We start from the raw sequence: 27,447 nt of genomic DNA, 5'->3' as shown, positions 1-27,447 counted from the left end.
GGATGTGGCATTGTAAGAATAGGTCTGTAAGAATACGAAGATTTTTTTTCCCCTCCAGAAACATCTGAGTAACAATGTACTCGTCAAAGTAAGATTCCTTGGCATTATTTAAGAGTACTTTGAAATATTCACCTCAACATTCTCTCAGGTTATAGATTCATCATTTACCCCTAAAACATTATTTTCTGAAACTTATCCTCCCTCTTGAAAGGAAACAGTTTCAAGTACAACATTACCTGTCAAGTGAATCATGTAAGTACAATTTATTAATGTATGGTATATTTCTTTTTAACCAAAGGTGAGATACTGTTTAAAAATAAAACAAAACCTGAAGTAAACACTGAAAGAAAAACAGGTGAACAGAGAAAAAGCTATGATCATTATGTTAATTTTCCCCTCCTTTGCCATTATAATTATTATAGCCTTCATTGTTTAATCCCAGTAATGCTTTTGTAGGTGCTAATATATTCAGTATTATTGTGAACTTTTCAAATCTGACCTTCTTGATTTATTTCTGCAGGCTGTAAAGTAAAACATGCCACCTGCTTCTGTCTAAAATAGAAAATAATTGTTTGGAGAGTGCTTTGATGGAAATTCAGTTAACCTTTTGCTCTTCAGAAGGGCTGCTGGATCCACCCTGTAGGAAATTCCTTTAGCCCTCTTGCATTCAGTGCAAATGCAGTGAATGCTGCAATATTTTGCTTTGTAAAGCCAATAAAGGATTTAAACATAAAAACTCCTATAAATTATATTTTCAGAATACATAATCTTGTTTGTCACATAGTAATGATGGATATTTTCTAATATGTTTTTTGCCTTTTTTTACATAATTCACGTAGCATATAAAACTCAAAACTCACATCATCATTTATTCTCATAATCTGACTTTAGGAGAAATAAAAACAAGAGAAATCAAACTACAAAGTTTCAAAATGGACTAAAAAAGTGCATTCTATCCAACATCAAAGTAAGTTTTGGGTTTTGGGAACATTTGTTAACAGGACAGACAAATACATTTCAAAGATCAGGGAAATGTAGTTTAATAGTTCAGAGCATATCTCCTTTTTACTTTCTATACTTTTTTGCATTTTGAAACACAGAGTGGGAAAAGATACAAGACTCCTTGCTATTTAGTTGCTAAGAGCTAGATTGTATTCATTTTACACATGAAGAGTAGCATCTTCATGTGAGTGGACTGATTTTGTTAAGTCCAATTGCAGAATAATTAATACTTCAACCTGATTAAAGGCTTCAATTGATGCCCTAAATAATGTACAATAAAGCTGTTTATATCCCCAATGGTACACCTGTTTCTCCATTTCAGCCATTCAAAAAAATTATATCCTCTAACATGTTTTGTTCATTTTTAGCTCTAACCAGGCATGAAGGGTCTTGTCCTAAGGTCTACTGTCTTTCAGGACTATGGTAAGGAAGTAGAAAAATCAGGAATTAGTTTGTACTGGAGAGTTATTCAATGTTTCCTTCACAACATTAGCCAGTTGAAATTGAAATGTGCTTGAAGAGAGACCTTTGGTGATAAAAGAAGAGTTAACCACAGAAACAGTAAACAAAAGTCACTCAAAATGATTTGCCATCTTTGTCTTAAAAAACTGGAATGAAGAGAATATGTTCATGCAACTGATCTTTTGTACCAAATCTTTGAGAACGCGTCCTTCTCTGCTACCAAAAGCACCGACCATTTCCGTATTTTTTTCTTTCTCAGAAAATTAACCTACTTTAGGACACCTTCAAATGTTGAAATAGTTGTGGAAGTTGAATTTATAAGAAGAGACTTCTCCCCACATTCATTTTGTGAGGGAGCATCACCTACTGCATTGTGTTCTCTCCCAAGGAACTAAATAGAAGTTACACAAAAGTTCACTCTTTAGCAAAACTTAAATATTTGTAATCTCTTTACAGCCATGTACTCTGTGACCATGTTCTCTATCTTTTTGACAGATGTGCCAGCCCTTTCTTGTTGTCCATCAGCACTCAAATATAAGTAGCCTGAGGTGTATTCATTAAAGGAGGAGCTTTTCAAAATGACAGCAGCTCTTATTTGATTATACTCAAAGACCCACTTCTGGTTCCCAAACACTTTTCCTTTCATATGGTGATCTAAATGAATATTCCAGCCTTGTGTGGATGTAGCTGTCTCCAAAATTACTGGTGACATAAGTGATTTAATCAATGAGGCTGAATAAGGAACAAATTTCTCTACCGGCGCTTCTAACGCTTTGACAATACCTTTCTTAGGAAAGTTGGGAACCGGCTCTTTTTTACCTCTATAATTTTTAACCTATGGACGGAAAAGGATTAAAACTTGAATAGAACAGACTTGCAGTCTTTCTTTATAGCTTCATGGGAGTTTACACCTGTCTAAGATGTACTTTTATCCACCCCAGCCTATCTCTCTGGAATTTCTAATGCAAGATTGTAATGTAAAGTTTCTAATTTACTGTCTCCGCATTTATGTAACAAAATAAATATACTTAATTTACCTTGGAAGGTTCTTCCATGCGTAGGCGAGAATGTTTTATTATGGGATGTGCCTTAGGGTTGTACAATGTGGGAGCTGCACTTCAGAAGGAACTTCAAAAGGTAGAGACAAAATACCTCTCAGAAATCCTTGGCTGCATTTTGGGGAGAGTAATTTAAAACAGCTTTCTGAAGGTGGGGGGTAAGAAGTCAGTGGTTGAAGTAGATTGACCTTGGGAATACTCAAGGAGAAAGGCGAGCTGTGAGAGAAAGGAGGGAGTGAGATGAAAGCATTATCCTCTGATTTTACCAGGGAAGAGGGAATTGCAAATGGATAAAGTTGATGTTTTATGGTTAGGGGTTTACAGAATACTGTGATGTGCTTGCACTATTCTCAGTTGCTTCCAGTTCCTTCCTGTGCATCCTTACAATCAGCGGAGAGTGTTTCCAGTACCTGGCAATGCTAGATGGAATCCATTGCTTTGCCTCTTGATCATAAAAGAGAATCTAGCATACTGTTATTGTGGAGTTTAACAATTAGTCAATAGGATTTTATTAAATTGAATGGTCATTTGCTAATTTACCACGGAGATTTGCTTACCAACTCTGCTACTACATCATCATATAAAAAATGAAGTAATCAACATATTTTATACCAAGATGTACCAACTTACTTTATACTTGTAATCAACATATTTTATACCAAGTCGTACTTGGTCTTAAAATGTTCATTTGGAACATAGGAGTTGTCTTATTTTAATTTTATTTCCTTTCTAATATTGGGGGTAAGGGGGGTGCTAAAATTTCCCTTGCAAAAATTTCTGAAGGCAACATATAAAAAGACGAGTGTTTTATTTTGCATGAGAGTCTTGGATTATATCAGAACAAGAGCTTAGGTTTTCATAATGTCCTTCCTCACCTTGTTGTAAATCTGAATAGTCAATTTAAAGCAACACACAATTTTAAAGTTGTTTCAGTAATAGTCAGCAGTCAAACTATTATAATTTAAACTGATTATGATGCCCTGGAGAGTACATTTTACAAGAGAGCTAAAATACATTGAAAAACAATATATGAGAGTTAAGGTCTTTTTTTTGTTACTGTGTTGATGTTTTGGAGAAAATCAGTGGCAAAAATGCCTAATAAGGATGCATGCTGTTGTAAGATTTCACTTACAATGCTAAGCTGATTGATAAAGACAAGGTCATGGTATTGCTACTTTTCTGTTTGCATGACTATACTCCATCTTTAACAAAATCCTGTTCTGTTGTTTCAGTGTCTCATTTGATGGAAAGGAAGGCTCTCTTTGTTTTTCAGAAACTGCAGTAAGAATCATTAGTTTGCTGAGATTTCTCTAAGTGTGGCATGCTGGTTTTATTAATCCGATGTCAAATTAATTCATATATCAGACTGCCATATTATCACATGCATGAAAGTATTGTCTTGAAACTTGCTGTATTTAAATGAATCCTCTTACCAATTTATTTTTATATTATTGTTGTTATGTAATCATTATTTGGAGATAGAAAGGATTACTTTAATCATAGGCCAAAGAGCGGGCCTGATTTTTAAAAAATGAAATGAAACCTAAAGAGCTGCCTGTCATTGCCTCCTTTTTAATTCATATTTTTTCATAGACAAAGGTGGAAGTTCTCTTCCATGTCTGTGTAGGAAACTGGATTCAGAATGTATGAGCTTCACTGAGCAACACAGTAAAGGGTTACCCTATCTGTACCTTTATCAGTAACAAGTAAAGAGTAAACACATTTAAGAGTGCAGGGAAAAGGGATTACATGAAAAGGAATATAAATTCTATATGTTCAATGTCAGAATGCCCAAAAGCTTTAATTTATGATCAGATTTTTTATGCGCACACATAGTTTTCATTCAGCCTCAATTAGCTTTAAAGGGTTTTGTAAATTCAGTTTAAATAACTCTAAATATAGCAAAATGCAAGTTTCAATACATTTTTACATGAAATGCATAAGCCTAACCTGGTAAAATGTGTTTTGTGGACACCTAAACATCATTCCATTATAACTTATCTTTTTATTTACTTGTGCATATGCTGATGACATGTATTAATTTTACACCTGTTTTAGGAGCTTATTATGTTGTAGGAAATGCAAGATTGGTCTGTGGCTATATTTTAGCAGGCATGTCATAAACATATTTGTCATACTGTTAGCATTCCTAATATTGTTAACTTTACTCCTCCGTTTCTGGTCTGTTGGAAACATAGATTTGTTTTCAGCATTAGAGACTCAAATGTTCAAAAAAAACATTTGTCATTTTGTTGGTGATTTTAAGGTTTTCACTGAAATCACTTCTTCTGTTGGTTCAGTTAGCCTTCAACCTCTATATCCAGGAACACTTTAAATGTACAGCCTTTTCTGCTAAAATCAAATGACAGAATTCCTATCTACTTAACTGGAAACTAGACAGTATCCTTAATTTGTTAAACTGTGAACAGATACTTTGAAATTATATATTATGATAAGAAAAAAGTAGAAAATTCTTTAATAAACTTAATGTTATCTGCATTATCTGCAATGTCAAATTTTGTTCATTTAAATGCTGACCTCTTTAATCAAATCTCACAAATACACAAGCAACCAGCTCAGTCATGGACAGATAATTATGGAACACATTATGTTATCTCAGTCTGCTGGAAACTTTTTCTTCAGAAGTGAAATATTGTGGAAAAAAATTGCATCTTTAAGAGGTAAAGTACCCTCTAAATCACAGAACAATGCTGTTAACCACTGGAGAATCACTGTATCTACTGGAGTCTCAGAAAGCCATGCAAGCTATGTTGTAATGCAATGATCTGAGGACTTCATGTCCTCAAATTAATGTTTAGAGAGTGATAGCCACGTTTGTCTGAAGTCAGGTAGAAAGAAGAATACATTTGCACCCGGCAGGGTACATCTACACATGCTATTAACATAGAGCAATAAATTGTGCATATTGTGTCAGAGTTTATTGCTTCCGGGCATGCCATTTGAACATGCACCTGGGACCAGAGCATGTGAAGCTGGGTCAGAGTAGAACCAGCTGGCAGGGCACCCAGGGGCTGCTCTGACCCCGCTCAATGTGCTGAGGAGGGGCTGGCTGCAACCCAAGTTCAGGGCTTTCCAGAAGGAGCCCCAGTGTTGAAGCACATTTGTGCTCCAGCCAGCCACGTCAGCATCTACATGTTTGGTGCTACTAAGTCAAAAACTCCACAGCAGGATAGTACTTGTATTTACAAGTCATATCCTGCTAAGGAGCTAATTTGTTTCCTGTGGCCTAATAGGGCCACATGTGTAGATGTGAAACATTAACTGAAGAGCTAATTACTCTACTCCACAGTAAATTTCTCCCATAGAGGGGCCCACAAACTAATACAATCCAGTCTGTGGCTGATTTGATTAACTGTGATCTAAGCGGCAGCTATGGATTCCTATCACATTGGCTGGATTAACTTCTGTGACCCCTTTGTTTCTATGGGCTTATTACTTGTTTGCCTCTCCCAGAATACCCCCCTACCCTCAGCTGTCTTTTGTATTCTAGAGTAGACAACTGTACTAAGCCATATTAGTTTGAAGTCAGGAAGAAGGTAGGCTATTTTTGTGCCTTATAGACTGGCTAGATCAGACGTATATTGCAGACACTTTCATGAGCCCCAGCATCACTTCATCTTGAACTCACCGAAGCTTATGCTATATGTCTCTGATTTCGGTACATCTATCAGGCATGAACCGACCCTACCTTTTGTATTTAGATGACTCTTATTTGATACACTGCTCTGCACATGTCATCTCCCAGCTTGTGAATGAAGTAAGCTCAGGATCATGAAAGCTTACATTATATATTTCCAATTTAGCTCTTCTATAAGGTGCACACCTACCCTGCCTTCTGCCTGATTTGTCATTCCAGCCCTATTTCCCCAACCTAGCTTCTCAGAGCAAAGCTATTTGCTTTATTTCATTATATCTCATTTTTATCATCTTAACTAAGCTTTATACCACATTCATAGGGACTGCTTCTCTGTTAACAATGCTTATGGTGGATGAAGCAGAACGGGCAGCTTCAGCAGTACATACTACTGTAACTGGCAATCTGTTCACTGCGAGACCCAGGCAGAGGCAAAATTCTGGTTTGATACATAGTCTGAAAGATCTACATGTAAAGATTTATGTAGGTCTTGCAAGCCAAAGGTTGATGATCACTTATTAAAATATTCAGTATATAAATAGTAATGCACTCTTATTTTATTTAGGGTCCAACCTGATGGTCATTTAAGTATCTGAATATCTTCCAAAGCTAAAAAGAATACACAATAAAAATAATCTCTCTAAAGCACAGTATCATTTTCCTATTTCTTGTGGAGGGAGGACCATGTTAAAGTTTGGTTTATTACAATGCCATTGTGGATTAAAACATCAGAAATTCCTGCACAATTTCTTGACCTATTCTAATTAGTCTGGGTGTATGAGTTCTTTTGTAAAGGTGTAGTCTTACTTTAGAGCCTTACATGGACTTTACCAAATTACTTTTTAAAACACTGTTTTCAGTTGTGGATAGCTGCTTGATTTTATCTCTGCTTTTTTGGATCAAATATGACAGAATAAATTTTTCTCACAAGACATTACTTTGTTAAAAGTATGATCTCATAATCATGTGTTCTGCCATGCATGTGAATCACACATCAGATCCCATCACGCCTTTATCTGCATGTCCAGCAGGGGCTTTTGAGAGTCTGCATTCCCTTAAAACCCTGAATCTCAGTCTTTTTGGGCTCCCTTCTGAAAGTGCTAGGAGCAGAAGGTATCACGGCTCATGGACTCACAGGTGGAATTTTTCTTCCAAAGTTTGAAACAATCCATTTGGATGGTTTCAAAGCATTAAAAGAAATCAGTTTTTTCATAAAAAAAAAGTTCTATAGGAAATTATGAAATCTTTCCCTTTTTTTAATCTCCAAACTGGAATCAAGTACTAAAGCAAGTACTAAATGACTGCAGAGTACCCACCGGTATTGCGCAGGCCTGGCAGTGCACAGGTTGTTTTTGAGCCTACTGCTCAGTAGCAAAGAGCTCCTATGCAGTAGTGGCAGTGTCGTAATTAGTGCCCGCTAATGCTATGTTGCTTTATATCTTATGATAGACCTTTTTTAGTTTGGGCACAAACTACAATATGATGAAAGAATACAGCTAAGATGACCAAAGGTGACAATCTATTCCTTTCATGGTCTTCTAAGTGTCCAGATTTGGTTGTCTGAACAGCAATTTTGGCCATCTAAATACCAAAGCTGCCACTTATGCACAGGTTGGAATTCTATGTCTGGCCACATAGCCCTGTACTTCTGGACAACTATTTCATAGATTTAATAGACATTAGGGCTGGAAGGGACCTTGGGAGATCATCGAGTCCAGCCCCCTGCCCAAAGGGCAGGAAGTCAGCTGGGGTCATAAGATCCCAGCAAGATAAGCATCCAATTTACTCTTGAAGGTGTTCAATGTAGGTGCTTGAACCACCTCCGCTGGCAGACTGTTCCAGACCTTGGGGGCTCGGACAGTAAAGAAATTCTTTCTTCTGTCCAGCCTGAAACGGTCTTGCAGGAGTTTGTGACCGTTCGACCTCGTCATCCCTTGGGGCGCTCTGGTGAACAGACGTTCCCCCAGATCCTGGTGGTCACCCCTGATAAACTTATAGGTGGCCATCAGATCACCCCTGAGCCTGCGCTTTTCCAGGCTAAAGAGTCCCATGGCTCTCAGCCTGTCATCGTAAGATCTGTTTTCCTGACCTCTGATCATGTGCATGGCTCTCCTCTGGACTCTCTCAAGTTTCTCCACATCCTTTTGAATTGTGGAGCCCAAAACTGGACGCAGTACTCCAGCTGCGGCCTCACCAAGGCCGAGTACAAGGGGAGAATGATGTCCCGGGATTTGCTCGAGAAGCATCTCTGGATGCACGCCAGCATTTTGGTCGCTTTACTAGCCGCAGCATCGCATTGCAGGCTCATGTTCATCTTGTGGTCAATGATGACCCCAAAGCCTTTTTCTTCTGTAGTGCTAACCAACGTAGCACTGGTGAGCCTATAAGGGTGCTGCAGGTTTTTCCTCCCAAGGTGGAGAACCTTGCATTTTTCGGTGTTAAACACCATGAGGTTCTCGTCTGCCCATTTGCTGAGCTTGTCCAGGTCAGCCTGGATCACCCGCCTATCTTCTGGCGTGGATGCTTTGCCCCAAAGTTTGGTGTCATCGGCGAACTTGGCCAGTCCACTCCTGACTCCAATGTCCACATCATTAATGAAGATGTTGAACAGTATGGGTCCCAGGACAGAGCCTTGAGGGACCCCACTGGTCACAGGGCACCATGATGAGTGACTGCAATCAATCACAACCCTCTGGGTCCGACCATGAAGCCAATTTCCCAGCCAGTGGATTGTGGTGGAGCCAAGGCCACAACTGGGCAGTTTGGCCAAGAGGTGATCATGGGATACCAGATCAAAAGCTTTTTTGAAGTCAAGATATATGACATCAATCTCTTCTCCCTTGTCCAGGTGATAGGTCACCTGGTCATAGAAGGAAATAAGATTGGTCAAACAAGACCTACCCGCAACAAACCCGTGCTGGCTATCCCTTAGAATGTTAGCCTAGGCCAGTCCATCAAGGATGGCCTCCTTAATAAACTTTTCTAAGATCTTCCCCAGGATAGAAGTCAGGCTAATGGGCCTGTAGTTAGCCGGATCCACTCTCCTCCCTTTCTTGAAGATCGGCACCACATTGGCCTTCTTCCAGTCTTCGGGCACTATACCAGAGTGCCAGGAGTTTTCAAAGATCCGTGCCAGGGGCTGGTCTATGACGCTTGCCAGCTCCTTGAGTACCCTGGGGTGCAGATTGTCAGGGCCAGGTGACTTGAAGGTATCCTGCTTCTCAAGGTGTTCCTTCACGAGATCAGCATTGATGGAGGGTAGGGGATCCCCCTCACCCAGATTTCCCTGTTCCATAGCAGGCATGGGCATCCCGTGTGACTGATGAAAGACTGACGCAAAGTACCTATATAAGAGGTTGGCTTTTTCCTGGGCGTCAGTTGTCAGTTGCCCCATCTGGTTTAGCAGGGGTCCAACGTTGCCCTTGCTTTTCCTCTGGCTCCCCACATATCTGAAAAAGGACTTTTTATTGTCCTTGATGCTTGAAGCTAGTTGGAGTTCAGTTGCAGCCTTGGCTTTCCTGGTTTGCTCCCTGCAGGACAGGACCAGTGTGGAGTAATCCTCCTTGGAGGTGAATCCCATCCCCCATCCTTTGTAGGCTTTCCTTTTTAGCCACAGTAGGTCTGCTAGGTCTCTGGAGAGCCAGGGGGGCTGCTGTGGCTTCTTGCTGCCTTTCCTCCGTGTTGGAATAGATTTAGCTTGCGCACTGAGGATCGCTTCCTTGAGAAGCAACCACTCTTCTTGAACTCCCATCTCCCTGGGGTCATGGTCCCTGAGGGCCTGACTGACAAGCCTCTTGAGCTTGTCAAAGTTGGCTTTTCTGAAGTCAAGGACTTCTGTGTTGCTGACTGACTTGCCAGCTTTACGGCGGATGGTGAAGGTGATCAGCTCATGGTCGCTGTCACCCAACTTCCCATCAATCACTAGGTCATCGATTAGGTCGTCCCCCATAGCCAGTACCAGGTTGAGCAGCGCTTTGCCTCTTGTTGGCCCATAGACTTCTTGAGTCAGGTAGAGGTCATCCACGCACGAGAGAAAGCTTTGCGCCCGCTCAGATTTAGCTGAGTGATCTTCCCACGAGATGTCTGGGTAATTGAAGTCACCCATGACAACCGAGGTCCTGGAGCAAGCGGCCTCAGTCAGTTCCCAGGCGAACTCCTGGTCAAGCTCGGGACTTTGAGTGGGAGGTCTGTAGTAGACGTTGTGTCCCCTGTGCCAAATTCCCCACGAATTTTTACCCAGAGGGTCTCTAGCTGTCCATGCCGGTCACCAACATCAGCTTGCAGGGACATGTAGTTTTCCTTCACATAGAGAGCTACACCCCCGCCCCTTTTGTCAACACGATCCCTCTTGTATAGGGTATAGTCCTCTATACCCGTGGTCCAGTCATGGGTGGAGTCCCACCAGGTCTCCGTTATCCCAGTGACATCATATTTTTTTGCACTGAGCAGGAGGACGAGCTTGTCCTGCTTGTTGCCCAGGCTCCTGGCATTAGTGTACAGGCAGGCAAGTGTGCCCTTGGGGGCTCTTGCCTTGCCCACAGATTGTGCCAGGGCTGGGGCAGGGGTGGGCTCCCTTAAGTGCCCCCTTAAGTGCCTTGGCCCGCTGGCTTTGCAAGGGCCGTTCAGCGGGCCAGCAGGGGCAGTAGTCCCCCCATTCCCCAGCGGGCTTAGTTTAAAGCCGGTGGAGCAGGTCAGCCAGCCTGGCTGAGAAGAGCCTCCTCCCCAGGGGAGAGAGGTGGAGGCCATGTCTTCCCAGCAGCTCACTGCCTCTCTCTCCAAAGAGTGGGCTGTGGTCATGGAAGCAAAGCCTTCCCGATAACAGCAGCGCCTCAGTCTTTGGTTCACCACGTGGATCCTCCTCTCCCTCCTCAGCCCATAGCCCGAGACTGGGAGGATCGACAAAAACACCACCTGAGCTCCCAGACCCCTAAGCCCCGCTCCCAACTCCCTGTAGCACCTCATGACCTAGCTGGGGTGCTCCGAGCTGTGTCATTGGTGCCCACATGAATAAGGAGCATGGGGTAGTGGTCTGTGGGCCGGAGGAGCTGCTGGATCCTCTCCACAATGTCTCGGATGTGGGCCCCTGGGAAGCAGCAGACTTCCCGGGCTAAGGGGTCTGGGCGGCAGATTGCCCCCTCAGTGCCCCGCAGGATGGAGTCTCCCACAACAAACACCTTACGCTTTGTCTTGGGGAGAGCGGGGCCAGTAGCTACGGTCAAGCCTGGGTTGCCTGCGGGAGCTGGCAACTGCGTGGGCTCTGCTGGGGCTGCAAGAGGTGCGAACCTGTTGCTATGCTCCGGTGGGGCAGGGGCCTTGGTGCGGCGGGCCTTGGGGCCCTTGACCACCTTGGTCCATGCCCCTGACTGGCAGAGCGGGAGGTCCCAGAGTCCTCCTTAGTCGCGGAGGGAGATGGAGCTCTCCCCTGCGGCTCCCGGGGGAGAAGGGCCTGGCAGTAGGAGTCTATATGTGAATGTGTAGTTGTTCAAATTGGCTGTGCACAGTAATCACTTGAGCCCACAAATGAGGCCTTTGTAGACAAATGGAGGCCTTTGATGCCAAAAAATGGAATCAGTCAAAACCCATGACTACCGGACTTGGCCTCAGTATCAGAAAAGGCTGTGTTTGTGTGCATTTTCTCCCTTTTAATGACTAAGAATTTCACATGGGAAATTGGATCTTGGGTTCTAGGCCATTTCAGTCAGAGAGGGTTTGACTATCCCTGACTTCCCCAGCACTCTGACATTTCCAACACAGCACTCTGACTGCCATACTACATGTCTGCCAGTAGACAGTCCCTTCTACAGTGCTTTTTTTTTAAAGCTAAGATATAAATCTAGGGGGAAAGGGGGAGGAAAAGGACAAAAGGAAGCACAAGAAGAAAGTTTCCATCACAGTGGACACAAGGGCCCTGGCTAGTACCCAGGGCTCTATCTCTTCCAGGCCAGCAGCCACTTCATTAAGCTATTCACTTTTTAACTTGCTGCCTTCCTCCTTGACCTATATATCTCCCACATACATTTCTTTGGAACTAGCTCTAAAAGGAGCACTAGACAAGAAACAAGGTAATGTCTGCACTGTGACATGCCAGTTTGTATGTTGTGCTGGGAACTTAGAGAGACCCAGGTTCAAACCATCTGTGGGTGTGGGGATCCAGAACCCAGGACCTCCTGCTTTCCATGTAAATTTCCTGGACACTGAGCTATTAAAGGAAAAGATGGTAATGTTCTCTCTTATCAGCATGTGTGTTCAGTCTGCATGTATAAGTTGTCATCCATGTGCATAGTCACACAGCCAGAAATAGAATCCCAAAGTGTAAGTGGCATTTTTGGCATTCAGAGAACCATGTAGCTCTTGGTCAACTGATTCAGGGGCAAGGAACCCACTCGCTGCTGTCCCTGGCTGAGCCCTGATCCCTGCATACTTTTTGGCATTATTACATTGAGGCTACTTAATTTGACCACTCATTTTCATAAAATAAATAGGAGACAGAAGACTGAAAAGCTCCTGAAGGATAGGAGTAGCAACTAAGAATCTCATCTAAGTGGTCAGATTGTGCTTAAAATCAGTGCATTAATTTGTGGGGGCTGGGGGGGTGGGGGGTGGGGAGGTTGTACCAGAATGACCATTGGTCTCTTGATCACTCAGCTTCCTTTTGTGTTAGAAATATAGAAGTGAAAATGAACAGCATAATTACCTTTAAGATAGAGCTACTTTCTGCACTTTCCCCCCTCCCTTTCTGTATCATCCTCTTTAGTCAATCACCCATCCTGTCATACTGATACCCTAACATTCCTGTGTGAAAGGTGCCAGAGTGAAAGGTATAAAAATTATAATCCTTTATTTTTCTTTATAAGACTATGGTGTAGCAAACCCCCCAGTTTTTCTTTTTTTTCTTTTAAAATGCATTCCCTCTCCTTCCCCAACCATTTCTGACTTTGTTTCTCCCTTTTTATTCCCTATAGATAAGTATAAGTAAGCTGAGATGTAGGATAAGCTTTAACATTTTATTTTAGGTAGTAAGTTTTATTTCTCTCCCCTCTGCAAATAAGTTCCCTGCTATTCTGATATATATATCCACTGTTTTATAAGTGATAATTATTATGCTTGTATTGATTTGGTTTTTTTGGTTTTTACTACTTGTATATTGTGTAAATACTGTTTTAGGCCTATCTATGTAAGTTAGCGTAAGTCATGTCAAGTTTCCATCTTGTAATGTCAAACCTTCATCTTATTCCCATGCCCGGTAGTATAACTTGGTTCCTGAATGAATGGAATAGCTCCTTCTGAATGACTGAACTATCAACACGAATACCTGGATGAACAACCCAGCCATTGGAACCACCCTCAGCATTCAAGAAACAAAAGATGAGGCAACCCACCATTGTGCCAAGGCTGCACATGCTCACTAAGAACACCTGGAACCCTCTGGAACAGGGCTGACATTACCTAGACAGACCCTCCCATAGGAGATCATAGGTAGTCTGCCCATAAAAAGGGGTAGTGAAAACTGACTCCTTGGGAATGCCATTTCCATTTGGACCAGACCAGCTCTACATCATACCACCTATCCACCCCAGAGGCCCTGCTGGCAATCCCCTCTGGACAACACTGAGCTGAAGGAGACTGATTGGCCATCAAGGACCCACTTTCAGTAGATATCACCTACATATTTCCTCCTCCAATTTGGACTGTCTCTCTCTCCTCCCAGACTTCAGCCCCTCCACCAAGCCTCTTTAACCCCTGATGCCATTGTCTGTGTGTGTGTCTGTGTGCGTGTGTGTGCAAAGGAACCAATAAAATATTGTGTAACCATCTCCCCTGTTCAATAAAACCATTATCATTTGTAACCCCGAGCTGGGTTGTATTTTACTGAATCCCAGTCCCTTCCCTTTCTTAAATTCCAGTCTCTGTCTCTCCCTCTCAGCCCTGTTTCCACCACTTTTTGCCTCCTTTCTGTCCCTTTTTTGCTCTCAGCCCTGTTGCTTTCTGCAGGCTCTCAGCCTCGCTCCAGCCACTTTTTGCCTCTTGCCACCTCTTCCCAATCCCTGTCTTTCTTTGGCTTCTCTTTCATTCTCTCTATGTTCTCCAGCCTCCCACTCCACAGCCCCACTCCCAGTTTTCCTCTCCCCACACACCTCTTGGCTCCCCTATAGCCTCCTTCCTGCGGCTCCAGCCTCTGGGCTTCTCCCTGGCATTGCTCCTTTGCTCTATCTCCTTTCAATTAATGTTAAATTACCCCAACTTCCCTCCAGTCAGCCAGTTCTAATCTTAGCACTGGCAACTTTCACCTCAATTGCCACCAGCAGTAACCTAAAGTAACCCCAAGCCTCAGTTCTTCAGCCTAGCTCTTTTTCTAGTCTATCAGTTCTAATCCCAGTCCCAGTGACTTTCACCCCCTATACTTTCATTCTTTCTGTCTTACCTTAACCTTCCTCCAGGTATCCCAAGTACACCAAGCACATACCTACACACCACAACACCCAAGTTAGGAACAAATCTGTGTGTATGTGTAGGTGAGTGATATGTATGTGAACTGATATACATATATGTCACTGTGTGTATGATATATGAATTAGCAATCTCTGTATGTGTATTGGGTGTGCAGGTATTGGTAATTGATTCTGGTCTAATTTCTTTTGGTCTTGTATAGTGTGTGTATGTGCTTGAATTGGTGATAGGTGTGCATTTGCCTAGGCTGGTAATTTTGGATGTGTATGTTCCTGAATTGGTAGTGTGTGTGTATGCATGCCTGGTGGGGGTGTGTGTATGTGCCTAGTGTGTGTATGCACCTAATTGATTTTTGTGTGTGTGTATGTGCAATTGTACACCATGCCCTTCTGTCTAACAAATAAATATTGGGATCCTGAGAGTTGGCCTGACCCCACAGGGCAACAATTACATTGGAGATATAAGTGTGATAGGACTGAGGTAATCTTAGTAACCAGAGCTTCTGACATCAGGGTTGGGACAACATGAGTGACATCAAGGTTTAATTTGTTGCTATCCCCCTTTATATCCCCTTCTCCTTTTGAAATGTAAAGGTTGGGTGAGGTAAAACTTAAAAACCTGTCCGATACCTGTTGGTTTATTTTGCTTACATACTGGGTGTGTCTACTAATGCATATTAATACAACTCAATAAACTCTGGCATATTGTGCTGGAGTTTATTGCTCCTGGGCACTATTTACATACGTGCCTGGGACTGCATAATGTTGAGCTTGGTTGGTGTATCCCTGACTCACAAGAGGACTAGGAAGTCAGCCTGCCAGCCCAGGGCTGCCTTGACTTGGCTCAATATGCTGAAGAGGGGCTGCGTGGGGCAGAAATGTGCTCTAGAGTGTGGCTAGCTAGCAGGCAGCCCCTGCGCTGAAGCACCATCATGCCCCAGCCAGCAGACGCAGTGTCTCCATGTGCACTGCCTCCGCTACCTCCAAAGTGGGGTATTACTTGTATTTACTGATGTGGAGTTTATTAGAATTTATAAGTACTGCTCTGCTGTGGAGTTTATTAGTTTACTCCAGCCTAATAGCCCTGCATGTGTAGAAGCTAAAACGTTTACTATGGAACTAATTGGGTAACTCCAAAGTAAACTTATATAGATGTGCCCACTTAGGGTTAAATCAGTAGTCTGATTTGGGGTGAGGAAAGATTTTTTTGCCAGGTCAGATTGGGAAGGATGGTTAAGTTTTGACTTCCCTCCTTCTGCTGTAGGGTGGGGGACACAATCTACTTCCTAGAAGCATCTGGGCATATTTTACCTAACATATTCCCCACTATTTTAAAAGGCTATCTTTGATTGCTCCTTTGGTGTGGTGGTTCTTTTTATGATATCTAATGGTGGTCAAGGAGAACTCTAATGTCATCTGACAATGGGGTTCTGTTACAAATAGTTATAACAATTCACCTGTAAAGCAAAATTGTGCACAGGGTTCTTGTAGCCAGCATAGATACTTTATAACTCATTGAAGCTGATTTTGCTTCTATATAATCAAAGTAGTCTTGGTGTGGTTAAAAGAAAAATAAAACCAAGCACAAGAATAGAAAGTAAGGTGTCCAACATCTGAAAATATTATAGTATTAATTATTTTTCCTACTTGGACACTGTTTTTCCACTTTAGCAATATAATACAAAGAGAAAAGGAAGAGTGGGGGGGAAAAGGAAATGGAAACAGCATGAAGATAAAAAATGCTTCATAAGTCCATTTTGGAATGCAAAATTGAACCATTTTTCCTAGTTCTGTTATAAATTGTCATTATGCCATTGAAGCTACTGAAGTTGACTACTCATTTTCATAAAATAACATAGAATTTGAATACTGATAAGCAGAAGACATGGTGTGCTAATACTGGGTAATGAATTTGATGCCAGCAAACCCCTTTCCTAAAAAGGAAACAGGAGAATGTTGGTCCTGTTGGAAATGAAATTTGAAAAGTTAAGGCAGACACCAACACAGCCGAAGGAAGGCAAGCAGACTGACAGACAAAGACAGAATTCAAAATAGTATTAGCCATCCCTACTATTTATGAATATTGAGGACCATATAACTAGTCATAAAGGAAATGACCATACGTCATCCTGAACTTTAATATAAAGAATCCAGTTAAATGACTCAGACAAGGATCTGATTTTTATCCTTTGTGAGTGCATAAGCTTGTCTGATTGCAATTTCTTTGTGTGAATGTCAATTTAAACTGTATATACAGCTTTTAAATCCCACAGTAGCTTACCTTTTAGTAATGATCCCTTAGGCAAGGCTTGTGTAATCAGAAGAGAAGATGTATAAAACAGTTAATATGATTTTCTAAGTCATCTTATCTGGTCCCTTAATAAGGTACCACACCTTGAGGATTTCAGAGCCCTGGTGTTTTTAAGGTTCCTTGGGTAAATCTGATACCTTTTATTAGAGCAACTAAAATAGTTGGAACAATTCTTCTATGCAAGTTTTCAGGTACAAACACCCTTTGTCAGTTTTTAAATCATCCTTTTAATTATACAAGAAAACAATTTTATATGGTTTATTTGAGGATTATAACTATCCAAAACATTAACCTTTGATCATCAAGTATTAAATAATTTTACAATTACCTTACTAAAATGTTTATCAAATTACTTTGAATAATATATTATATCCTGCTCAAGGTTTTCAAGGATTTTGTTTGTTTTATAAAGTAAAACCATAGACTAAATCTGAATACATTTTTCTATGTGAATTTTTAGTGAGCTTTTACAATAGTGTATTATTTCCTAAGATCCAAACAATTTGTGCATTAGCTCTTTGTCTCTAGTTATAATCTCAGATTACTTATTCAAATAAGTAATGGCTGATGGGAGGGAACAACGATAGAAAATATAGATGATCAATGTACACAATAATGTAGTAATTCCAATTCTTCTTTAATATCTGTTTTGGGGGGCTTTTTCTGTTGTTTTTAAAGTAGTTTTATTTACTTCTGCCTACCCTTCTTCTCTCTGGAGAAGGAATCCACTTTATTCTGTACTGTTCCCTTAAATTAACATATCTCATAATGCTTGAGCGTATGTTCCATTTTTCCTTGGTTAACAGTTCAACTAGTACTCCATAATCTATCACCACAACAATTCAGTGTGACTTCCCATATCAACAACATATTTTAAGGGCACATGCAGTTCATGGTCCTCTGCATACTGCTCAAGCAGTTTTATATCATATTTACAACAAACGTAGGAGTTGAACTGACATTTGATCATAGGATGATGTATACATCAGTCTGCATTATATGTTTAAGGAGGACAATGATTCTTGGAGCAAATACTAAAGGTTTTCTTTTCTGAGTATTTTTGCCTTTCAATAGGAAACAATGTTCCATCACAGGAGATTTTAGACCATAATAATATTACTAAATTATGCCATAGATTTGAACAGATTCAAAATTATATTAGATTTATTTCTGGACTATCTGCAGGATGCAGTTCAAAGACGACAGCATGCTATGGACCTACTAAAAGCCTGTTTCCTAACATGCAACCTCATATGCTGTTTCTCTTTCTTAGTGCTATGATATGGTCAAGAAGCTAGCATTACTTCTGAGATAGAAGGTATGAAAGACTTATTTTTCCCCTGGAATGAACCATTCTTTACTAATGACTGTAGAAGAAGAAACAGTGATTCATTATTCCAGGAACAAACTAACATCAGAAGTCTCTGCTTTAAAGACAACTCTCAACCACAAAACTCAACAAAAGTTTTTCTTACTATCCTGAAGGCAGGCAGTATCAGGGCTTTTATAGGATAGTTCTGAAGGGCAGAAATTGAATACTTGAGAAAGCTCTGGGGAAAGAAGTTATGAATTATCGCAGGGGAGGAAGGCAAAGAAACGTCATGTCTTTAAAAGGTATAGAAGTGCTTCAGGAAAGAGTGCAAAGAGAAATTAAATATAAAAAAAATAAAACCGTATACGAAGGAAGATTAAGAGGGTAGTAAGCACTGTGTATAGATAATTACTGTGGCAATTTCCCTGCTCCAGTACATCTATATGAGGAATGTATTAATTGCTGTATCTTGATGATGGCATTTTACCTTCTCCGTCCATAGGGATGGTTCTTCATGATGAGAGTTATAGAGTGAAAGATCATGCTCTTTGTGCTAAACTATCTAGTCAGCATAATGCTAAAGGGCAGATTCATATAAGTTTACAGTTCACATAATTAAAACTCAAATTTAGAAAGTAAATTAGTTTAAGATCCATGCTGTATAAAGTCCTGCCTTTAGTATACAGTAAAAAAGGAGGAGGAGGAGGAGGGAAAAACGAAAAATAAAAAAGAGAACCAGTGTTGCATAAACTCAACATATTCTTACAAACTAGAGGTATGTTAGATTTGCCTTGTTAAATATTTCTTAAGCAATTTTTAATTGACAACATATGTTGAACATCACATAGCAATGTGTGCAAAGCACTTTACATCTGTCATAGCCTCCTGAAGCTAATCCCTCTTTAATGTGCTTGCTTCCTTTGTATTGCTGCAGGCTTTGTTTCTGTTTACTGTCTTCCAAAAGGAAAAGGGGAGGGGGGTGGGCACAAGCTAGCTGTCAGCAAGAACAGACTTATTCTACAAAGATTTTAAGTCTGTTAATCTTTTGACTGGCTATCTTTTAAGAAATCATCATTGCCAAGGATAATGATTTACTCTGAAGGAAAAAGTCAAATTCTACTTCTCTCAAGGTGATTTTGTATATTTTTAATTGGGCTTCCTGAAATGGAATCTCAAATCTCATTGGAATTTTATCATTTTTCTGATTTTGTTTTTATGAAAAGATGAATAATTCTATCTGATTTTTCTCTCTGCTGAGTTTCCCATTTTGATGTTGAGTATAAAATGTGACTGCTTAATATTGAATGACTTTATTTTTTGTAACATTCTATTTTTTCCATGATCCTGAAAGTAGAGCATAAATGGTACCTTGAGGTTTGGGGAGAAAGGGCAGCAGTCTACGGTAGCTAGTGGACAACAAAAGCACAACAACAGGATTTCCCTCCAGAGGAATTCAGGTTTCTCCCTTTTCCTATAATGGGAGTTTTTACATGCCCAAAGCGGATAATAACATTTCTCCGATACAACAGTTAGGTGATTCTGATTCTCAAGTGACGTTCTGGGTCTTCAGTAGCTAAAACATGATCCAGCCTATAGGGTCTTTGCCCAGATTTGTGTGAACCCGCTATTGTAACCTTAGTCATAGATTTCATAGATTTCATAGACATTAGGGCTGGAAGGGACCTCGGGAGATCATCGAGTCCAGCCCCCTGCCCAAAGGGCAGGAAGTCAGCTGGGGTCATAGGATCCCAGCAAGATAAGCATCCAATTTACTCTTGAAGGTGTTCAATGTAGGTGCTTGAACCACCTCCGCTGGCAGACTGTTCCAGACCTTGGGGGCTCGGACAGTAAAGAAATTCTTTCTTCTGTCCAGCCTGAAACGGTCTTGCAGGAGTTTGTGACCGTTCGACCTCGTCATCCCTTGGGGCGCTCTGGTGAACAGACGTTCCCCCAGATCCTGGTGGTCACCCCTGATAAACTTATAGGTGGCCATCAGATCACCCCTGAGCCTGCGCTTTTCCAGGCTAAAGAGTCCCATGGCTCTCAGCCTGTCATCGTAAGATCTGTTTTCCTGACCTCTGATCATGCGCGTGGCTCTCCTCTGGACTCTCTCAAGCTTCTCCACATCCTTTTTGAATTGTGGAGCCCAAAACTGGACGCAGTACTCCAGCTGCGGCCTCACCAAGGCCGAGTACAAGGGGAGAATGACGTCCCGGGATTTGCTCGAGAAGCATCTTTGGATGCAAGCCAGTGTTTTGGTCGCTTTACTAGCTGCAGCATCGCATTGCAGGCTCATGTTCATCTTGTGGTTAATGATGACCCCAAAGCCTTTTTCTTCTGTAGTGCTAACCAACGTAGCACTGGTGAGCCTATAAGGGTGCTGCAGGTTTTTCCTCCCAAGGTGGAGAACCTTGCATTTTTCGGTGTTAAACACCATGAGGTTCTCGTCTGCCCATTTGCTGAGCTTGTCCAGGTCAGCCTGGATCACCCGCCTATCTTCTGGTGTGGATGCTTTGCCCCAAAGTTTGGTGTCATCGGCAGACTTGGCCAGTCCACTCCTGACTCCAATGTCCACATCATTAATGAAGATGTTGAACAGTATGGGTCCCAGGACAGAGCCTTGAGGGACCCCACTGGTCACAGGGCACCATGATGAGTGACTGCTATCAATTACAACCTTCTGGGTCCGACCACGGAGCCAGTTTCCCAGGCAGTGGATTGTGGTGGAGCCAAGGCCACAACTGGGCAGTTTGGCCAAGAGGTGATCATGGGATACCAGATCAAAAGCTTTTTTGAAGTCAAGATATATGACATCAATCTCTTCTCCCTGGTCCAGGTGATAGGTCACCTGGTCATAGAAGGAAATGAGATTGGTCAAACAAGACCTACCCGCAACAAGCCCGTGCTGACTATCCCTTAGGATGTTAGCCTGGCCCAGTCCATCAAGGATGGCCTCCTTAATAAACTTTTCTAAGATCTTCCCCAGGATAGAAGTCAGGCTAATGGGCCTGTAGTTAGCCAGATCCACTCTCCTCCCTTTCTTGAAGATCGGCACCACATTGGCCTTCTTCCAGTCTTCGAGCACTACACCAGAGTGCCAGGAGTTTTCAAAGATCTGTGCCAGGGGCTGGGCTATGACGCTCGCCAGCTCCTTGAGTACCCTCGGGTGCAGATTGTCAGGGCCAGGTGACTTGAAGGTATCCAGCTTCTCAAGGTGTTCCTTCATGAGGTCAGCATTTATGGAGGGTAGGGGATCCCCATCACCCGGATCTCCCTGTCCAATAGCAGGCATGGGTGTCCCATGGGACTGATGAAAGACTGACGCAAAGTACCTATTTAAGAGGTTGGCTTTTTCCTGGGCGTCAGTTGTCAGTTGCCCCATCTGGTTTAGCAGGGGTCCAACGTTGCCCTTGCTTTTCCTTCGGTTCCCCACATATCTGAAAAAGGACTTTTTGTTGTCCTTGATGCTTGAAGCTATTTGGAGTTCAGTTGCAGCCTTGGCTTTCCTGGTTTGCTCCCTGCAGGACCGGACCAGCACAGAATAATCCTCCTTGGAGGTGAATCCCATCCTCCATCCTTTGTAGGCTTTCCTTTTTAGCCGCAGGAGGTCCGCTAGGTCTCTGGAGAGCCAGGAGGGCTGCTGTGCCTTCTTGCTGCCTTTCCTCTGTGTTGGAATAGATTTAGCTTGTGCATTGAGGATCACTTCCTTGAGAAGCAACCACTCTTCTTGAACTCCCATCTCCCTGGGGTCATGGTCCCTGAGGGCCTGACCGACAAGCCTCTTGAGCTTGTCAAAGTTGGCTTTTCTGAAGTCAAGGACTTCTGTGTTGCTGACTGACTTGCCAGCTTTATGGCAGATGGTGAAGGTGATCAGCTCATGGTCGCTGTCACCCAGCTTCCCATCGATCACTAGGTCGCTGATTATGTCGTCCCCCATAGCCAGTACCAGGTTGAGCAGCGCTTTGCCTCTCGTTGGCCCATAGACTTCTTGAGTCAGGTAGAGGTCATCCATGCATGAGAGAAAGCTTTGCTACTGCTCGGATTTTGCTGAGTGATCTTCCCATGAGATGTCCGGGTAATTGAAGTCACCCATGACAACCAAGGTCCTGGAGCAAGTGGCCTCAGTCAGTTCCCAGGCGAACTCCTGGTCAAGCTCGGGACTTTGAGTGGGAGGTCTGTAGTAGACTCCCACTGTTGTGTCCCCTGTGCCGAATTCCCCACGAATTTTTACCCAGAGGGTCTCTAGCTGTCCATGCCGGTCACCAACATCAGCTTGCAGGGACATGTAGCTTTCCTTAACATAGAGAGGTACACCCCCGCCCCTTTTGTCAACACAATCCCTCCTGTATAGGGTATAGCCCTCTATACCCGTGGTCCAGTCATGGGTGGAGTCCCACCAGGTCTCCGTTATCCCAGTGACATCATATTTTTTTGCACTGAGCAGGAGGACGAGCTTGTCCTGCTTGTTGCCCAGGCTCCTGGCATTAGTGTACAGGCAGGCAAGTGTGCCCTTGGGGGCTCTTGCCTTGCCCACAGATTGTGCCAGGGCTGGGGCAGGGGTGGGCTCCCTTAAGTGCCTTGGTCTGCTGGCTTTGCAAGGGTCGCTTAGTGGGCCAGCAGTGGCAGTAGTCCCCCAATCCCCCAGCAGGCTTAGTTTAAAGCCCGGTGGAGCAGGTCAGCCAGCTTGGCTGAGAAGAGCCTCCTCCCCAGGGGAGAGAGGTGGAGGCCATCTCTTCCCAGGAGCTCGCTGCCTCTCTCGCCAAAGAGCGGGCTGTGGTCATGGAAGCCAAAGCCTTCCCGATGACACGAGCTCCGCAGTCTTGGTTCACTGCATGGATCCTCCTCTCCGCCCTCAGCCCGTAGCCCGAGACTGGGAGGATCGACAAAAACACCACCTGAGCTCCCAGATCCCTAGTCAAGCCATTGAATCATGAAAAGGTATGACACATGAAAAATGGGGACAAAATTAGGATAACCTTTCCTGTCCAATACAAAGCAGTTTCAGATGTATGAAAGAACAGCAGTCTAAAGTGTAAGGTTTATTATTAATTCAAATAGTGCCAGCTCTTTTATACCTGTAATTCATACCCAGCATTTGCTTTATAAAAACACTGTAAAAAGGTGGGACCACTGGCAGTATCTCTTCAGGGAAGTTTTATCATTTTTAAAATATGCATCTGCTCAGAACTTGGAAAACATGGTTACAAAGACCTGTACTGAGACACAACTAGCAAAGATTTGTATTGACTGTGTGGAAATGGTATATGGCTATTACACTCAGTTCTAGCCAGAGTTACACTTTCACATGTAAGAAATTTTGAAACATGTTTGATTCCAGTCTGGGAGAAATAAAAGTAGAGACTTCATAATTTTCCATAGAACTGTTTTGTCTTTTTAAAAAAGATTTGTTTTAATGCTTCAAAGTAATCAAAATGGATTGTTTCAAAATATTGAAGAAAAATTCCACCTGTGAACCCATGATACAAGACACTTTCTGCTCCTAACACTTTCAGAAGGAGGCCTAGAAAGATGGAGATGCAGGGTTTTCAGGGAATGCCGATTCTCAAAAGCCCCTGACGGACATGCAGGTAAAGGCGTGATGAGATCTGATGTGTGATTCACATGCATGGCAGAACACATGATTATGAGATAGTTTCATAGTTTCTAGGGTTTGAAGGGACCTGAGCAGATCATTGAGTCCCACCCCCTGATCAAGCATCAGATCCCATCACTTTGTTTCCAGTGCAGGGGTAGCCCCCAAATCATGATCCAGCATTCCTCTTGCACCAGCAAGTAGCAAGCTCCCACAATTGAGAGCCCCCTCAGATGACAGGACTCCCAGCCCTGGGAGCACATGATCTGTTTCCATGCCTTGAAACCCTCAGATTAACTGATGCAGGTCCCAGTATCAAAGGTTCATGGTGGTCTCTCAGGTCTGATGGGCCTCCCAGCCACAGGGGCTCACCTGACCACACATTCAGTTAATGGTGAAATAGAAACCAGCACCAACGTAGTACACAGGGTTCCCAGAACTTCCAGGTTCCCTGTCAATGCGCTGAGCACCCAGATCCTGAAAGTCCAAACTAGAGCCAGATTTCTGGCTCCACCGTACATCAGGTTGTTCTTACATATTGCCATGCCAACTCAGAGACTGTTAATCAGACAGACAAGTGAACTATCAAGAAAGTGGGCAGGTTTTCACTGGTAAGCATGGCTCCAGAAAAATGTATTTGTGAATACTGACACATTTCCAAGGAACACTTTTATTTTCATAGAGTAATGCCTTCTGAGAGAAAATAATTCTGTCTTTTTTGATTTAGCAAGTACTACATGACTGCTTGGTACCTGCCGGTACTGCGGAGTGTAAGCAGTGCTCGGTTCATTTTTGATCATGCTGCACAGTAGCAATGAGCTACTGCACAGTAGCTCATTGCTGCTGTGCAGTAGTGGTGGCATCAGAATCAGCTCCTGCCAGCGCTATGTCACCATAGCTCATTGCAGCAGCAACATAGCGTCTTATGTAGATATGCCCTAGGTATTTCACAATAGATTCCTTGAGGCTCTGCTCCATAAACTTGTCAAGTATCAAAGCCAAGCTGACAGCTCTGTAATTCCTTGGTCCTTCCTTCTTCCTCTTCTTAAAGATAGGCACTATCTTTGCCCCTTTTCAGTCATCTGGGACCTCACATGACCTCCACACATTCTCAAAGAGAAGGATATGCACGTGATGCATGTTTGTCTGGTCACAAGAGCTAAAAAAAATGATTGAGATAGTTGTTTCCACTCCTACATTCCTATGATAGTTCAGTCTCAATACCTAAGGGTATGTTTGTACTTCAGTCACTCTGGTCTGCTTAAGTGTAGTATGGAGATATTTAAATTATTTTTGAACTGGTTAGCTTAGGTACCAAAAGTAGTTCAGCTGTAGTGACATAAAGGAGAGAGGAGGCTGCAAAATGTGAGCTGCAAAATGTGTCTAAGAAAAAGAAAGATTAGCCAGTCCTCTTCTGCTGCCATTAAATTGCTATTGGTACCTACCTGGCTGGTTTAAAGGTAGTTTGCCTATTATCTACAGCATGGTGCAATCAATTATACATTGTTTAAAGTGTAGACATATCATATTCTTTAGAGTGCTAATGAAAAATTAAGTTATACCCCTTGTAATATGGAGAACTGGAGTTGAACTAGAATTTCCTGCATTATGAAGGAATGGCCTAGGTATGATGTTGTTCTCAGATGACTTCTCACTCCCTTGATACACCTAATATACTTTGATGTCATCTTCATTATATGGACACGTGAAAAAATCTCCACAGAAAATTCACTAGGACTTTATCAATTTCCACCCCTCAGTCAAACTGACTCTGGGATTCATTTAATTTAATTCATTCATGGTAAAGGTTTGCAATGAACAGATTGCATTGGAAACTCTGACCTATGCAGCCACATTCACGCTACCAGCACAAACCAGTTCCATTGTCTACAGCGAAATTCTACAGTACAGCTGTATCTGCTCTGATCCCAAGGATTAGGCTGCATCCCTTAAAGACCTGTAGGAATCCTTGCTCCAGTTACAATACATTCCCAAAACCAGAGCCACTCAAATGGACATATCCCTACATATAAAAATCCATGAATACCAATCTGACATCAGTTCCAGGCAAGCCTGTGACAGAACACTTTAACCTCATCGGATGTTCAATCACTGATCTCAGTGTAGCTCTTCTTAGATAGCAGAAAAAAAAATACTGAGCACAAAATTATGCAAGAAAAACTCAGCAACAGACTGAATTGTGTTAAGTATGGTCTACAGAGAGACCACAGACTCTTAGCTCACTACCTGGGTTAGCTTTTGTGACTCCTTTGTCCCCATGGGTTTATTACTTTTTTGCCCCTCCCAGCACTGCTTCCTTCCTTTCCTCCCCCCACCCGCCCCACGTCTTTTTTATTTAGATCACTCCATTTGACAGTCTGCTCTGTGCACATCTTTCACAGTACCTCATGAAATGATCTCAGGCTCATGAAAACTTTTGCTATACTCCCTTGCTTTGGTTAGTCTACAAGGTGAAAATCTACCCTGCCTTCTGCTTGGATATGCTGACAACCTTTTCTTGCTACACACTCTTGATTTGGGTCATTGATATAAAATTAGTCACATCCCATTCATTCCATCAAGGGAGCCAATTTCCTATGCACAGTAAGTTGTGCTTAGCAGAAAACAGTCCTGGGGGGAAAAAAATGAATGAATTGGAATTGACAAGAGATTTTTCTTCTGCTTTTTCATTATGTGTACAAGTTTCTGCACATAGCTCTTATAGTGGAGGCTGTCAGCTGAAACTAAGCTGGTTGTACTGTGCTTTGAACTTTCATTATTTTATTGAAAAATCTAAACCAGAAGCTTTTTCATCTGCCAGTTTAGATATCTAATAGAGAGTGAAAGTTTACAGCAGCTCAGAAGTGGCTGAGCCAGGTAGTGACATCTGAGGTTACACAAAAGAGTTTCCTCGTGCAAGATTTGAAACTGTCAGCTACCTATCTAAACCTGTATGATGAATGCACCCTATTTTAGCCCCTGTGGCAAATCTTTTCAGTCTTCAGTTTGCTTTTATTTAATTATATTTTATGTAGCTCATAATTGTGGTAAAGTACAAGGATTCTTAATGCCAGTGACCCAGAAGTGCAAAAAATCAAAAACACAAAAGAAAATGTGTTCAGTTCCTGAAATCATAAGCTAATTTTCAAAATATGAGAAACTAGTGAAAAACTAAAAATAAGACCTATCTAAAGTGTAAGTTTAATTATAACATTGGAACTCTATCTTTTTTATGTTTTCTGCTCTCTCTTTATTTTATTCCCCCCATTTTATTACTGAATTCTTGATATTTCTCTCGTGGGACCAAATCCTTATCCTAGTAATATAAGTGGTTTTTGTACATTTTCCTTTAATTGGAAAAAAAAAACCAACTAATACTTTAAGTATTGTCAATTCAGCTAGTCTGAATACTGTAGAGTCCAGGAAATTAATTTAAAATTTAGAATACGCATCATCTTTATTTTCAGATTATATTTCAGAAAATGAGGTTATCTTTTTAAAATTTGTTCTCATTTTTACTTGTCCATTTATTTTGTGATGGCATTTTATTTTGGGCTGAGTCAACATGAAAAAATTATTAAGGTAGAAAATAGTTTTTGTTCCTCAA

Source organism: Crocodylus siamensis, chromosome 1 (genome assembly GCF_052110815.1).
Source record: "Crocodylus siamensis isolate JL-2025a chromosome 1, ASM5211081v1, whole genome shotgun sequence".
In the NCBI taxonomy this organism is placed as follows: Eukaryota; Metazoa; Chordata; order Crocodylia; family Crocodylidae; genus Crocodylus; species Crocodylus siamensis.
Note: the sequence above shows the minus strand (reverse complement) of the source record.